The sequence below is a fragment of the Malaclemys terrapin genome, chromosome 1, assembly GCF_027887155.1.
Source record: "Malaclemys terrapin pileata isolate rMalTer1 chromosome 1, rMalTer1.hap1, whole genome shotgun sequence".
NCBI classification, from domain to species: Eukaryota; Metazoa; Chordata; order Testudines; family Emydidae; genus Malaclemys; species Malaclemys terrapin.
This window is the reverse complement of record NC_071505.1, coordinates 221,178,908-221,196,149: the sequence shown is the minus strand read 5'-3', so window position 1 is coordinate 221,196,149 and position 17,242 is coordinate 221,178,908. Positions and strand designations below refer to the sequence as shown.

The following is a 17,242-nucleotide window of genomic DNA, read 5'->3' as shown; positions in this document are numbered from 1 at the left end:
CCCATACCTTTAGTTCCAGCACCTATGAAAGACCAGCAAGCCAGAGGATACTCAGTTCTAATCTGAATGAAGTAATTTACTATTTGACCTTGGAGGAAATCATCTGCCTCAATCCACCTGGAAGGTTGCACAGAAGGCAGATAGCTGGGTGCTGCATCTAAGCTAAATTTTACTGCATAAATACAGGATTTTCAGAACTCTTATTACTCAATCTCATAATAGCTGGGAGTTGGTGCTCAATTCTCACTTCTCTCTAGCCACGCATTTTAAAGCCAAGATGCAATGTGCATTTGCTCAGTACTGCTTTTCTTATGTTTTCATTATAACTCTTATCCAGAGAGGTGCACAATGCCCATATGAAATCAGCGGGGGATGCTTGTGCTCAGCACCTCTCTAAAAAGGTAGAAAAGGAGGGTAAAAAGAGAAAAAAGGAAATTATTAATTGAATGTTGCTGCCTGGGGTAGTGACTGGTGTAATAGAGACAACTGTCCAATACAACATCCTAGAGCGGAGAGAGAGAGAGTGAAAAGGAATAAACAAAAGCAAAATTATTCTCTACACAGAATGGTTGCATCAGTATACTAAATAGATATTCAGTCTTTCTACCACAAGATTTTCTATAGCACCCATCACAACAGTATCTAAATTACTTCTGATGACAGCATGAGAAAAACAAATATCTCAAGTTACAGCTCTTTGCAATGCCATTTGTCAACAAAATGTAAAATCTCCTTTTATTTAGTTCAACTTTCTAGACCTAGGGCATGTTATACATTTCTGGTCAATTATCAGAGTACAGTGACCCGTAACTTTTACTGGTTGAAAATGAGTAACGTGATGGATAGAATTATTGGCATGTAGTTGTACAGTTCCAGCCCCACCCCCATCCCTACTCCCCACAACACACACACACACACACACACACACACACCCCCTCACTATCCATTAGATTTTAAAATAGCTACTTCAAAAAAATGACCTCTCCGAATGTCAGATTATCTTGCTCTTAGACAGACATTTGTTCAGTTTGACATATCATACTGGGAAATATAGATTAGAAACTCAGTAATGGTGGATCATACACACTCCTGGCTTCACTGAATATATATGGTACATCTGATGGACATTATGTCAATCACACAAATAAAATAGTTTACATGCTCAAGCTGTCTTCTATACCACCTTGACCATACTGGTGCTAAAAAAAAAAGTTTATCCTTCTAAACTGTATCTCTAGGACTTTAGCCTAGTGCATGTCAAGGTTTTAGATTATGCAACTTGATTGGTAACAAATGAATATTTTATATCAAAAGGTGATTTCAAAGACTTTGCACAAGCATGGTAGAGGGCTGTAGGGAATTTCATGTTTAAATGACAGAAATAAGGGGAAATGTGCTACCTCACCCTTTATTTGATACTTTTTAAACCAAAACTATAAAGTTGTATTTAACAGAATAAAGATGCCTATTTTTCAGGTTTCTTTAGTAGCTTAACACCAACTGATAAAACAACATGCACACAATTTAAAATAGCTTATTACAGAGAAACATTCCCATTTTTGTTAAGCTTTCCATACACAGAAGATCATTTTTATAATAGCATAAAAACATAAAATGCTGTATTAGCATATTGTTAAACACATTTGAAAATATTTTTGAAAATGGAAAATGTAATCTTGCCATTGAAAATTTAAGCATCTGTTCCAACTCTCAAGAACGTATCAACTCACATACCCACCGATGGATTTCGCCCTAGTTCTTTTGGCTGATACATTGCTGTAGAGAAAGACCGCGTTGACCCACTCAAAAAACACTGACAGGCCAAAAAGGCCAGATGGTAACAGCTACCACTATCCTAGTAATCTTGGAGCAGTACTGTGACTGTGTCTGTAACTGTGAGACAGTGGACGCTGAAACACAACAGGAAAATCTACCCTACAATTCCAGGAAAACCAGCTCCACCTAATCACCTCCGCCAGAGTTCAAGAATCAAAAATCCTTCAGCAATCCAGATGCCTTAGTCACTGACCCTAAAGCAAAATCTCTCTCAGCATTCAACTTAAATCGAGTGAAAAAGCAATGAGGATCAGATTCTCTCACAGAGCTTCTGTATAACCTGTCCAACAATGATGGCTTGTAATAAGGACATTGGGCTACACTGCCACATAACTTGAACAAGTGGAAGCTCAGCCTGCTGTGTAATTAATCCAGAGCTGAATAATGAATTGTAGCTCCCATGCCTGTAAAGGAGACTGACCTGAACTGGCAAAACCTGTCACACAATGTGAACAGTACAGAACTTTTCTTCTTCACAGAATGTAGAACTCTACAGGACAAAAATGACAAATGATTCCCCTGCTATTTTTATTATTTTCTCCACGTAGTATTAAAAAATACATCACATAAACAAAGCCTGGCAGGAGTTCACCTAAAGGCTGGGGCAGCTGCATGAAACACCTAAATGTATTTATTGGGAAGGGAATTCTTTCCTGTACAACAGCAATAAGCCACCTCTTTTAGTTTAGGAGGTGAAACACTGGCTGATAGCAGTTGTGTAAAAAATGTTGCTAAATTATCAGTGTGCAAGTGAACAACCCGCAAGAGTAAACTACAGATTAACCCAAAAGCACCATTTAAAATGGCTGATTGTAATCCTGACTGATTTGATATTACACCAGACATTTGGACTCCAACGAAGGTGTTAAAAAATTCATGTTAAAGTGGAAACAGCAGGAAAGAATTGCTTCCTGGTGTTTTCTGTTTTTCATGTTGCAAGGACTTCTTTCATGCAGTTGCAGCACAGCATAGTGAAAGCAAACATACCTCAGATGTTTGGCCGTAAGGATGCAAAACAAACATTCTCTTTGGTCTCTTTCCCCACATGAGTCTGTATTTTGTTCACAATGGAATAATAAACATTGTGATTATTTAATTTCCTATGCATTTCATTTCCTTTAAACAATGGATTGGAGCCCTTATCGACATACTTCATTCAGATTTTTTTAAGGATTTCTCCTTTTGAAGCTGTTCCACTGTGAATAAATTAGAGTCACTGGAGAAGAAGACTGGATCGTGAGTCTTCTACATGCCTGGTGAGTGCAATAGAATTAGTCTCAGGCTTGGATTATCTCTCTAGCCCAAATGACTCTTTGAAAGAGAGTGAGTGAACAAGTGAGAATGAGCACACGCTCATGAGAATGACATTGTTGCCTGATGGTTAGAGCACTGAGTTGTGAGACCCAGGATCTACTCCCTCTGCTCCACTGACTCTCGTTATTTATTCAGATTGCAACAGCTTCAACAGAACAGAATCTCAGGGAGTCCTGCAGCCCAAAGAGTAGGGCACTCACCTGAGAAGTGGCAGATGCTTGCTCAGATTCCTTCTTCCCATCAGGCAGAGTGGGGACTTGGATTGTGTGTCTCCAACATGCCAGGTGAGTACCCTAATCACTGGGCTAAAAGTTATGAGGGAAGTTACCTTCCTCTTTACCATCTTCTTACTAACAGTGTAGGCACTTACCACCAAGAGACCTTGCAACTGAGAATCCCAAGGCATCTCCCTGGAGCCAGGACTTAGGCACCTATCTTTGAGAGAGGGGCACGCATCCTTCTCATTGGCATTGCTTAGGTGGCATGCTAGCTTTTGTGAATCGCACTCTAAGGAGCCTATTCTCTCCTTATTCGTTGTATAAGGTGCCTAACTCAGGTTTTGTGAATCACAATGATTTTCTAGGTGCCTAACTCCTTTTGTGCATTAAGCACTTTACCTCTCTGTGCCTCAGTTCCCAACCGATAAAACAGGGATACCAGCACTACTCTACCTCACAGGGCTGTTGTGACAACAAGCACAATAAAAACAGTGAGGTACTCAGACATTATGGTAGTGGGGGCCAAACAGATAGATAAGGTAAATTAGAAAGGAAGATTTGCATAGTGGTGTTTTGGATAAAGATGATTCTATTGAACCGGTCACACAAAATAAGAACATTAAAGTTTCCACGGTCCCCCTTTTAAAGATGTGTAACAGGAGCAAAGGATAGTGGGAGAAGGTTGCCTCAGTTCTAACCAAACAGCTCTATTTTGATCTGAACTCACTTGTGTGATTAAAAATGTGCATTTTTGTATACATTCAGTGAGAGAGCCATTGAGGGCTTAATCCTTCTCACTTTACTCTCATGAGTTGACCATAGACTTCAGTGGGGTTATTCATGTATTTACAGGATCAGGCCCTTATGCCGCAAACTGGATTTCTGGAACAGCTTTATGCTCACTGGGTGGGACAACTTCCAGGTGGGGAAATACCATTGTGCAAACAAATGTATGGGTGGTCAATATGAAAAGAGAAGGAGAAAGGAAAAATGTACAAGAGAAAAATCAAAGAATTTTTCCCCCAAAGCAAATATTTCTACTGTGTCCCCTGGCCACATTAGCATCTCCTAGTTATTCAGCAGCTTTAACTTAAGCTAAATCATGCATCTAATGGACTGTTCACCTCATCTCTCCTTCTGATCTGTCACCTGCTGCCCTTCCCTTAACTCAGCATTTTAAACATTAAACAGACACTTTTCTGGAAGTGTATGCTAGCCCCCACTTTGTATTCATTTCCTATTGATATTCATGACATTCTGTGGACCGGGAGCAGTACCCCAGAAGTACACTTTCCCAACCCTTAGACATCAAAGGCAAGTCTTTAACCCACAACAGAGTCAAAATATTTTTTAAATGAGGAAAAGCACATCTTTCTGATGACAGGATCTCCAGTGCTTTTGCTCACCAACACCTTGGTTATGCAAAATTCAAGGCCATCCACAACACCTCTGTATGGAGAGGATTTGACACAATAGGATTCTGCTGAGCAAGTAGGGTTGCCACTTGTCCAGTTTTCACCCGGACAGTCTGGATTTCAGCTTGTGCGTCCAGGTGCCATTTGACTGATGTCCAGTTTTTTTGATCTGGGGGCTGGGGGAGAGGCGGAGCAGGGGTTGGGGACTCAGGGGTCCAGTTACCAGCCATTAGAAAGATGGCAACCTTATGAGCAAGGGAGCCCAGATTTTATGGGATCCAGATTGTTGCTCCCTGCCCACCATGGAACTGTGCTCCATAGCAGGCTCCCTGTGCCCAGGCAAGCACAAAGCTTTTAGGTGAAGAAGCAGACCAAGAGGGGAGTGGGATGTGAACAATGGGTCATGGATCAAACCCATGGAAGAGGAGTGCCAGAAGTGGCTGTTGATCAACTCCCCAGAGCACAGGATTCCAATCCCATGGAACTCTGCACTCCAGAGACCAGTTATTTGGGTTTTGTGCTGAAGGCAGATTGCTCAGACGTTATGCTGGTGAGCAAGGTATAAATACCCAGACAGACTGAAGAAGATTCAAAAACAATTTCATATGTCAGTATTTCAATAGGTTAAAATATTTTCCATGTATGAACATTACACTATGCTTTTTTTTGGGGGGGGGGGGAGGGGGTTGCATATTTTCAAGGCAAAAGTCACCTTTGGTCAGAAGATGGAATGTATTTTTGCCTGTTTCTGCTTGGAAGAGCTCAATTTGGACTCATTTTTCTGATTTATTTTTATATCATTCCAGAATTTTTCATGTGAGTACACCCGTTTTCAAGTTTAAAAAATGCCAACGTTTTTGAAATTTGAAGTACTTTTGCATTTTTTCCTGATTTTGGGGGGGGGGGGGGGGGAAGAGAGAGAAAACTATTTATAGCTTGAGAGATACTGCCAGGTATCAGACAGCTGATATTCCAAGCCACCAGTCCCTATGCAGGGTGCAGCCACATAGTACAGTGAGATCAGGGCAGAGCCACATCAATATAATATTAACAATGAGAAAAATAAAAGTTTCAGGGAGGCTGACATTTAAGAATAGTGTTTGCTAGCTTACATGTCCGCAGTTTGTGTTTTTGGTCAAGTGTAAGGATGCTTACACACATGCTGATTTATTCACGTGCACAGCTAGATGGATTCAGTGAAAATGCTATTCCTTCAATTTCTGAGAAAGTTTCTTTGGAAGTAAAATGATTGCTCAAGAAGAAAATCAAATGTCCTAGTTTCCCTGTCATGTTCAGCTTATGCCAGGTGAACACAGCGTGGGGGCTGTGAGGGAGCCAGTTATGGCTCTCTGATTCTCTCACTGGCCAAACATGAAGTAGGGTTACCATATTTTGTGCCTCCAAAAGGAGGACACTCCACGGGGCCCTGGCCCCGCCCCCAGCCCCGCCCCAACTCCGCCCCCTCCCCAAAGTCTCCGCCCCCTCCCCTGCTTCCCGCGAACATTTAATTCGCGGGAAGCCTGGGCAGGTAAGGGGGGGTGTGGGGGGAGGAGGCGCGGCCCAGGCTGGCCCCCCCGGCGGCTCCAGCCTGGGTCGGCTCGGGCCCTGGGGTGCCGGCCCCGGCCCCCGGCCGACCACCCCCGGCCCGCCCAGCACTGCCGGCCGGCCCCCGGCGGCCCAGCGCACCCCCCCGGCGGCCCGACCGCGCGGCCCAGCGCACCCTCCCAGCGGCCCGGCTCCCGGCCCCGCGGCCCAACGCACCCCCCCGGCAGCCCGGCTCCCAGCCCGACCCCCCGGCTCCCGGCCCCGGCGGCCCAGCGCACCCCCCCGGCGGCCCGACCCCGCGGCCCAGCGCACCCCCCCGGCTCCCGGCCCGACCCCCCGGCCCCGCGGCCCAGCGCACCCCCCCAGCGGCCCGGCTCCCGGCCCAACCCCCCGGCTCCCGGCCCAGCGCACCCCCCCGGCTCCCGGCCCCGCGGCCCAGCGCACCCCCCCGGCCCCGCGGCCCGGCCCCGCGGGCCCGGCCCGGCGGCCCAGCGCACCCCCCCGGCGGCCCGGCTCCCGGCCCGACCCCCCAGCTCCCGGCCCCGCGGCCCAGCGCACCCCCCCGGTGGCCCGGCTCCCAGCCCGACCCCCCGGCTCCCGGCCCCGCGGCCCAGCGCACCCCCTCAGCGGCCCGACCCCGCGGCCCCGGCCCGGCTCCCGGCCCGGCACTGCGCCCCTGGACCCCGGCCCGGCACCGCGACCCCGGCCCAGCCCTCCCTCCCGATTTTCCCGGACATGCCCGGCTTTTGGGGATTTCCCCCCGGACGGGGATTTGAGCCCCCAAAAGCCAGACATGTCCGGGAAAATCCGGACGTATGGTAACCCTACATGAAGGCTAGAATAGCCTCACAGCTGCTCTAAACAGCACGTTCCTAGAGATCTAGGGCTCTTCTGCCAGTTGGGGATTCACAGAGGGCATTGCTTTATGGCCACTTCTCCTGCCCATCCCAGATATGCTCCTGGTACCGGAGGTCGAGAGAGAAGGAGGCATGGGAGCTGGCCTTGCAACCATGCCAGGGGCATCTGCACCTTGGGACTTGCATGAGGTTTGCACTCCCTTTGTGTAGTAAGAGAGCAGGGTAGGATTGAGAATCCAACCCAGTCACTAGAGGCCACATTCAGAACGAGTGTCATAGGAAATGCAACTCCCTTGATGGAAATTTCCCATGGAAGGTGGATGGCTTCTTTATACCAAACTGCTTTACATGGCTGTTTTATGCTACACTCTCATTATTATGGGCTCCTTTAAATGGCTGCTTCATAGCACAGTCTCCTGTTGTCAGATACACCCCCACCTTTTGCTCTCTCAGCTTAGAAAAAGGATAGGTAACTACATTAAAATGATACATTACTGTGCCATTTATACTCCCTTGCAAATTACACTAGCATTTAAGTAAACTCTGAATTTGGTCCAATGAGTCCTACTAAAAGTGACCATTTTATTACAACTCTCTGGAGCCTGGCAAACTTTAAAGCTTATGCTCTAATAAATTTGTTAGTCTCTAAGGTGCCACAAGTACTCCTGTTCTTCTTTTTGCGGATACAGACTAACACGGCTGTTACTCTGAAACTTTAATTTCAATAACAGCATGTGCTCTTTGGCCGTCTTTGTGACTCACTGAAGGAACAATTGTATGGTACTTGATTCACATAAAATGACTAGATCATGAATTGCACCATCAAATATTAGATTTCCTTTGCTCAAACAAGCCGGTATCTTTCTAAACTTCAAAGTGAGCCATTCACAAAAACTCTCCTCATTCACAATACATTGAAGTTACTTGTAATCTTGGAAAAAAGAAAAAAAATGAAAAGCTACCACCCCATCCGGCTTAACTATTATACGGGACATGCTTTTAACACTCCCCTGTGATCAATGGAGCCATGAGCTCAGCAACTGTGTTTTCTTTTTTGCCTAGAGATGAAGAGGAATAATTCCTTTTGTTAGGTAGTTAAACTGACAGTAAAGCACTGAATTCTAGTTTGACCACTTGAAAGACAGGGAATGATTAGAAAAGCAGTAATGAAAAGGGTGACAGATCCCTCGTATTGAAAAAAAGATGAGGAATAGAACTGTGCATGTTCCTATGTAGTGAACCGAGGTGGCATACTACTCAGACCAGTGGAGAAAAATCCCATAAGAATGAGGCTGTTCTATTTGACTCCTCTTACAGCAACGAGGCCGCCCAAAAACAACATGGCGAAGAGCTGTGGAAGCTGAGCTGAAAAACCTGGGGCACAGCAGGGGGAACCATTGAAAGACTTGCCAGAAACAGAAAGGAGTGGAGGAGCTTCGTCACTGCCCTAAATCTAAATGCCAGAGGTGTAATAGGAACATCATGATGATGATGATGGTGAGTACAGCAACTCCGCAATATAAACAACGCACTGCAACTTCTGCTCAGCATCACCACCTGAAAAACCTTTTGCAGTGAATAAGTAACAAGAGCTTGTGTAAACTGCTTTAAAGCAATATGAATATCCAAATGTGGTTCAGTCTGAAACACAAACCACAAAGGCTGGGATTATCAAAGGAGCCTTAGGGAGCTGGAGTTCTAGCTGAAATGTTTGGAATTTAATACAACCCTAGACTACATTTGGGATTAGAGACTGACTCTAAACCTCAAATCCAAATATCCTCAAACCTTGGGCAAGTTTGAATCCCAGTCCCAACTTTGCGGCCTCTGCTCATGCCTCATTTGAATATTGTGTTACCTTCCCTTGGTGTGATGTGCCTTAAACCTTAACCCAGCATTGGCCCCCCTCTTTAATAAATGCTTTACAATGATGAGCTCCGATTTCACTTACCCGCAAGCTTTTCTGATTCAACATATTGGGATGTAAGGCTTGCATGCGTTTACTAGGGCAGTCCTACTCTAGTCTATTCAGATTCTCATACCACAACAACCACTATGGTATCTCAATGCCCTAAAATTTCTGTTCTTAAAATGCTGAAACCTAATGTTGAGAACAAAACTGATTTAATATTTGGTATGAAAAGCTTCTACGCTAACAGTAAACAAAGTATATATTTTAGCATAATACCAGATTTTTAGTTTTGCTGTATACAATAGTGATATCTCAGTGTTATAAATTGGAAAGGATTGTTTTATAAAGAGCATATTTAAAATTTTTGTTCATGTTATATGGGACAACTAGTATTGTGTGTCCAACTCTCTTTGTTTCCTGGTAAATACGGGATTTTTTTTTTTTTTCTAAAAGAAGTTTAAAGATTGGAAATTCTCTAGATCACTGTTCTGGATAATTTAGGTCTCATCTCATTTCTGGTTGGGGATTCAATACAGTCAACTGATAGGTATTGACTTCTTCTCTGCACCCTACTTCAACTGATTGGGTAACTATTAAAAAAAAAAAAAAAAAAAAGAATGACAAGGTCTTCTGTTCCTCTACCCTGGAAGATCCAGGATTACGATATTATCCTATGATTCTCTGAAAACAATTTCCTGGTTTTTTTACTATGAGTGCACTGAGATAAATCAGTGATCAGTGCATAGTTTAGGTTCACTGGTTAGTTCTTTTGTACCTTTTGGTCTGTTGTTCAAGCCTGCCTCCAGTTTTCCATGTATGTAACCATTTCAAGAAGATAGTTAACTTTTTGTTCTGCTTGGCTAACTATTCTGTAGCGATGACCATTTTTAAAATTAATCTCTACAACACTCTAAACTGTGCCTGTTCTTGATCTGCTGACCCCCTCCTCCCTCACTCAACGGATGGATGGACGGGCCCACTCTCAATCTGACACCAAATCAGGTCTAGGAGGGAAGGGACTCAAATGGTCAAAAATGAGCCTGTGCATTCTCTTCATTCTTTGACTGCAAGTTCAACATGTCTCTTAAAACCTCCAATCTTGAAACTGATGAGAGCTTTGGGTATACAAAGAATGCAGGATCAGCTCCAAAGTTTCTTAACAAAGAGGGATATGTTACAGTAATGTCATATCAGCACTGTAATCAGCACAGATGGATCTGACACTGGCCATTTGGACTTGGTAATAAGTCCCAACAAGTTATTTGGAATGACTCAGCCACCGCATTTTCCTGGCCAAGTCCTGCTGCATTCTTCCATCCCACACATTTCCTACAGGCTGCACTTTTTCTGATGAAAATTAATATTTTTATATTACTACATCATTCAAAAGCCCATTGCGTGACAAAACTATTTCCATTATCAACATCTTATTTTAATTACAAATTAAGAGCCTGATACCGAAAATCTTTTTTTCCACATTGTAACGAAACCCTATGCAGCAGATAAGGAAATATCCACTAGCTAGAAGTAGTACCAGGGGCCTTATCCTGTCTGCAGATACTAGAGGGAATCTCTCTCTCTCACACACACACACACACACAGTTCCCCCACCCCAATCCCACAAACACACACCCATTAACTTTACTATTGTGGGACTACTCACAATGGTGAAGTTAAGCATGTGCCTAAGTGTTTGCAGGATTAGGACCAAAGCAAGTATATTTTAATGTAATGAGTCCTTAGTCCCAAGAGTATGTCTTCAGTTGATATTCCTATATTAATTTTAAATATATAAACAGCTCTCTCTCTCTGTGTGCAATGCATTAGGACAAGGAACTGAATGTGCATGTAGTACAGTAGTAAAAGAAGAGCCAGGTGCTTTAATTAAAAACCAAAAGACCCAATCCTGCAAACTCTTCAGATGTACATTTGAGATATCTTTACTTAAGAGCACAGTCCCTTTGAACTGAGTACAGACCACTTGTGAGAGAGTCTACTGGATGGGGCCCTTCAGTTTTCTAATTCAAACACACACATGCATTCTAATCCCGTAGGCAAGCAAAGAGATGGAACTCTACATAAAGTAACAACAGGAATATACACCTACAGTCTCCTTGAGGAGGAAAATGGAGATTAAGTTCTGTTAAATACAAAGCATGTTAAGTAAGTTTTAATTGTCATTTTAAGTGATGACCTAAAGCAGGTACAATGATTTGTTCAGACAAGATGGATCCAAATTCATACCACCAAAAGGCAGCAGAAGAGAGGCAGGCATTGCTGATCCCTGCTTGGTTTATCTGCATTTATCTGACTCTCCAAAAGAAATATAAATCATGGTAATACATTTCATATTATCTTGTATATGCACTGTTGGCCTATTCATCTGATTTTTCTGCCATACAAATAAAAACAGAATTCATAAACTGATATGCATTGTAAAAGGCATAATCTCTCTTGGTCTTTCCTACAAAATTCAGGTTGTAAGTCATGGGTTCAGTATGGCTGGAATAATTTGATAAACATAAAGCACTAATTAATCCCATCAACCATACTCTCTCCTCAAATATTTGTGATTACAAAGTTACTGACTGTGGAATAGGCAGTTTGGGTTGACTGATACATCTGCAACCACTGTGATGTGTTTTCCTCCCCTATGGCAGCTGTGATGTGTTTTCCTCCCCTATGGCAGGGGATTGCTTCAAGAATCACCTGCCACCAAGGATGCAGGCTCTCACAAGCGCACCAGTTCTCAGTATTCTGTGACTGTACGGTTATTTTAAAGGAATTTCCTAAAGAACAACATATACCAAGAGGCAAGAAAACAAAATGTAATATTGTTTCCTTTTCTTCCTTTCTTCCAGAGCATCTCCTGCAGCTCTAATGTATCCTGAAGTAGGGTGATGTCATAAAAACTGAAAACATGCCTCTGTGTTCATACAAAGTATATTCAATCTCAAAGGATTAGTAATTAAAAAGGGGGGGGGTACCCTTCCAGAATGGCCCTGGCCCATTACTAATACTTCAAGAAAACTTGGCCAATCAAGCAGAGTAACAATTGTTATCTTGGGCAACACCAGGAAATGAACATGAGTCTCTACTGCCTGAACTAAAGGATGAAGTCTCTTAGCTGGTAGCTATGGTAGACTTATGTCTTCTGTAAATCAGGAGAGAGGGGTGCCCGATACACTGAACTACAGGTTCTAGAAATTCACCTAAAAATGATAGAAAAAGATATTAACACTAAGGAGCAAACAGACTAATGCCTAATAACCCAGCTGAAAGAGAACAATTATTTTTTGTCTCTTTTGTGTCCATTGTATCATAATCTATTTAGAATATAACCTCTTTGGGGGAGGGACTGTCTTTTTGACATGTGTGTGCAGAACACCTAGCACAAAGGGGCTGTACCACCATATATATATAATATTAATTGTAAATTAAATTGCCCAAAGCATTCACTGTGACTTATAATAGTCTGATGTACCAGGCAACCTTCAAGTTGAATAGAGACAATGAAAGCTATTTTAAAGCTAATCCAAGCATGCACAAGATGTGGTTAGTGACATAAACCAATTTCTGTAGCAAAATCCACTATTTTCAGAAAGTCTACCAGTCTTCTATATTCTTGTTTTTGTCTCTTGTCTATATTCTTGTCAGCCTTGTATGCATCAGCTCAGCCATGAAAGACTGCTCTATTCCTCGCTTGCTATCTCATATCCTCTTGATCCAAATACTGCCAACCGGGCTCAGAATTGCCCCTCATGCTTGACGCAATCAGACATACAAGCTGCTGTTACCGTAGCTGCAACTCTCCAAATGGTATTTATCCTTCCACATGCCAGAGAGTAACCACAACGCTTCAACAACAACAGAAATCTCTGGTAGGGCTGAGCAAAATAAATAAATAAAATTCCAAGCCAGGCCATTGGATTCTTCTGAACTAAGAGAATCTGTGTGTGAATTCAGTGTCATTTTTGTGGCACAAAGCGATGACATTTGAATTCTGATTTCATCGTGTCACAGTGCCAGATGAGAAGAAACCACAATCCAGAGCTTGGATGAAAGGACAGGGCATATTCATTAAGAAGCAGTTAGCCAAAAATAACCTTTTCTTCTGGGAACCCAACCTGAGTGTTAGCCAGTTCAGCACACAGCTGGCTTGTTTAATCTTCAGATCATGGAGTCCACTGGGCTGGCATGCTGATGTAAATGTCATTTACACTTTGCATTATCACATCATCATGGCAGCTAGAAACCAAGCCTTTTGAGGCCCACTCCACCCAGCTAGCCATCCTAAAACAACTGCAAATTCCTCACCTAGATACGTCAAAGTTAAGTCAACTTATATTTTGAGGTGAGCAAGAGCCCTTTTGGCTTCTGTCCTCATTTCTTTGAGAGCTCTCCTAACGGAATAAGAACACTAAACACTTCCACCTCAGTTCCCAGAAAGAATCAATATGTGGGTTTGTTTAATGCAGAAGCTGGAAAAAAGAACAAAACTAAAGTGCGTTTTTTATTTCTACTGACAGATAAACTAAATGCACTCACTGTGCCTCGCGAAGGAGATTGCAACACTGAGGGCTCAGTCCTGTCCAGTTCTGCAGCATGCTCCATTTCTTAACAGTTCCTCATTGGCATGTACATGCACAAGTGCAGTAATTTGTCAAAGGGCAGAATCAAGCTTGTATTATAAATCCACTCTATGAGTGAAATTGCTGCCCTTTTTCTGATCAATACTTGTTGTGCCTAGGACAAGATGAGTTGGAGAGTATGAAAATGACTAGATCAGAAAGGAGCAAGGGCTGTGAAAATACAGAAGAAGATATTCTTGCATAGATTTATTTAACTTTCACATTCTCTCTCTTTCTGCCACATTCAAAGATATTGTTTAAGGGCTTTCTGCTTTAAAGGAAGGAAAGAGAAAGAAGAAAAATAACTCATGCCATAAACATTAAGTAGATTTAGTGTTTTATTGCAGGATTTAGCAGAGGGAGAAGCTGATTTGTGAGGAGAAAGCCTTCTGAAAGCACAAATCTCTTTAATAGTAGGAAGGGAATATCTAATTTGTCCAACATTTTCATAAATTACATGTTCTCTTTTTCAGTTTTCCCATGGTGCAATGTCCCTTTTTATAAATAATACAGGCGCCTGGTTTTCTATTAAACATGGGCTCCCCAGAGTTTCTGCACCGAAATCACAGATCTGGTTTGGCCAGGAAAGAAGTGTGAAGAGCCACCGACATAGCAGGTTTCCCATTGCACCGACCCTAAGAATACCCTTTTGTGGGCTTCCTGCTCCAGAGAGTATAAGAGGCACCATTTGAATGGTGTCTGAGTATTCCCACAAACACAGACTGCTGCAAACAGACTGGGTCTGATTTCAGTAATACCCCAAAATTACTGATTAAGAAAGTGGGAGCTGTGGGGGCTCAGCTCCTTTGAAAATCAGACCCAGCCACTGCAGTAACCACAGGCTTCCCTCTGTTAAAGCTCTATGTAAACAGCTACACCCAGGAAGCAATTGGTATCATCAACAATTTTGTTAGTCATATAAAACCCAGAAATGATACTACATATTCCTGAATGCCATCTACTGGCATTTTATCTAGTAACTAACTATTTACATGTATATAGGTTCTATTACAGAGCACTCCTATAACAACTTTCTGTGCCTCCTGGATATGTCTACAGAAAGGGGCTCAGGACACAACCAGACTGTGGAATCCCCAGCAAGCGTCTCCTGGGAGCAGCGGTGAAAGTAAGCCGGTATGGCGTACCGCTAAGAAAGTGCGGGGGCGTACCAGTAAGAAAGTGGCCGAAGCATTCAGTACCAGCTTACTTTCACCTCGGCTTGGCTGCATAACAGCTTAAACTCAGCTAATGTTATATCCCCAGTTCAGCCCGCAGGATTAGGGGCCATTTCTGGCATCCTTGTTTATTTCATTATTGGTGTGACTAGGGGCAGTTTTTTTCTGCCCTGGAACCAATACACAAATAAAATCGGGGTCCATGTCTGAGTTCAAGTCTATCCCTCCACTGTGCCATTTTTTTTAAAAATGGCTGGTAATGGGGGTCAAAACCCCCACTCCAGGAGGATGGATGCAATGCCCAAATTGCCAGTAGATCTTCCTTGAAATGTTGCTTTTAAAAAAAATGGAGAACATGGTGGGAAGATGTGTCATTGGGGCTTATTTTTGGCAAACTTTTTGCTAAAGCAACAAAAGAATCACAGGGAAAGCAATTAGCCTGACAGACAAAACCACAAAGAGATCGGAGGGGAAAACTGGATATTTAGGGAAATTATTGTGCTGCCTTTGAAAGAAAAAATAGTTTCCACCTGATTTATAGAATGAATTAAACACCTGAAATGTCATTAAGACATATGAACACAATCTCAGATCTCTTTCTGCTTTGTTTCAGTGTCCTGACTCTCTCTGTAACTTGCAGGGTTGTGGGAGTTGTGTTTGTTTAGGTGGAAATGATCCTCATTTTTAAATTAAGACAAAACAAAAAATAATGTTTCCATTTTAGGAACAAACCAAAACAAACAAACCCAGATTTTTGCAGTTTTAAAGTTGCTAGCGAATGGCTGTCTTCATTTTAGATTTTAACCCAGAGGCTGAATTTGACAAAATTTTCTCTAAGTATCTCATGAAGGCTATTTCTATTTGTCCTTCATTCACTTCTATCCTTCACCCTACTAGCCACCCTTTGGTGTGCCCCCTGTGCCCTTTTATGCTCCTGGGAGATTAGAACAGTCCTTGATATCTGTTAGCTTGCTGGGAAATAGGGAGGGTCTGGGGCACTGGCGGGCATAATGCAGCCCTTTGCACCTGGCTGGCTGGTTGTGGTTTGCCTCGGCTACTCCTTGGCGGACCCAGCCCAGCACCAGGTGCAGCTGCTGGCTCTCTGCAGCCAGCAGCCGGCGAGAACTGGTTGCTGGGGTGGCTGCTGGTCCACAGCAGCTGCATTGTGACATTCTGTCCTTGTGCAAGCGGATACTGATTCCAGCGGCCAGGCGCATTCTTCAGCTGCACAGCCCGGGACTCTGGAGTGGGGAGGGCACCTTTGAGGGGTGGGGGGGAGTGTTTCCACAGCTAACACCCGGGAACTTCTGCAAGAGGCAAGGTCTGGCTGTGTGCTAGTGCATCTGTGGGCGCCCAGCTTTCGGGTTGCTGCTTAATGGTGTCCTGCCCCGGGGTGGGGCTGCTTGTCCTACAGTGAAAAGACATCTTTTTTGAGAGATCCATCCACACTGTACATATATATATATATATATATATACACACACACACACACACACACACACACACACACACTTAAAATAATATATGGATGAGAGAGATAAATAGGTATATAGATCTGTCAAGCAAGATGATTTTGGTTTCACAGGAAGATGTCCACATGGTTGTTCCAAACGTTCACTTTTGAGTGCCATACTGCCATCATAGTAACCGCGCTTGCTTCTTATTGGTCAAGTCGGTCTTGTCAGGCGCCAATTTACAGTATGACAGTACGTGGAAAAAAATGCCACCTAAGAATATACACGTTCAACAGACCCTAACAGGTGTTTGGACCTAAAATTGAGGAAATGAGGATTGTCAGTCAAAAAGAACAGCAACAAATGAAGAAGCTGAAAGTCATCTACAGGGAAAAAACGCTGACACTTTTACACCTTTGTCATGTGGTGAGCCACAGCCACCACAAAGAGAGGAGACAAATGAAACTGCTGAACTGCCAGGTAAGAAAACTGAGACTCAACCACCATATCCTGCTGTGTGATCAAAAATGCAATTTGAGAAGTTCAAAAAAACAAACAAACCACTAATGCCTTTTTGCTTCGGGCGGTAAACTTGGGTGCACAGTATGTCATGACATTTCCGATTTGAAGATGCATGCTGCAAGACGGGTTAACAGCTCTCCAAACTGGGTCTCTTGTGAAATATCCTCATATGGAAAGAATAAAGAGACAGAGCTGTCCTCCCTTCGCAAAAAAATAAATGAAGATAAGAAATCGGCAGCTCACCTGGAGGCTGAAAAAATTCAAGCCATGGCTAAAAAAGAAACTCTTCTTAATCCGAATGCTAAAAGTGAAGAAGCAGCATTTGAAATTACTGCTTGTGTATTCCGCACAGTTTATTACATA

At 43.2% G+C, this 17,242-nt stretch overlaps 1 protein-coding gene across 7 annotated transcripts in view; it reads right to left on the bottom strand.

Annotated features, from left to right (window-relative positions):
• MID1 (midline 1) overlaps positions 1-17,242 on the bottom strand; it is a 335,146-nt gene that overhangs the window by 144,304 nt on the left and 173,600 nt on the right. Inside the window, exon 1 of one of the 7 annotated variants that reach the window (XM_054007912.1) lies at positions 1,739-1,803. The exons of the other annotated variants lie outside the window; for them this stretch is intronic. The gene's annotated coding sequence lies outside the window, so the exon portion shown is untranslated. Of the gene's footprint in view, positions 1-1,738; positions 1,804-17,242 lie in introns of those variants that run through there. 7 annotated transcript variants of the gene reach the window in all.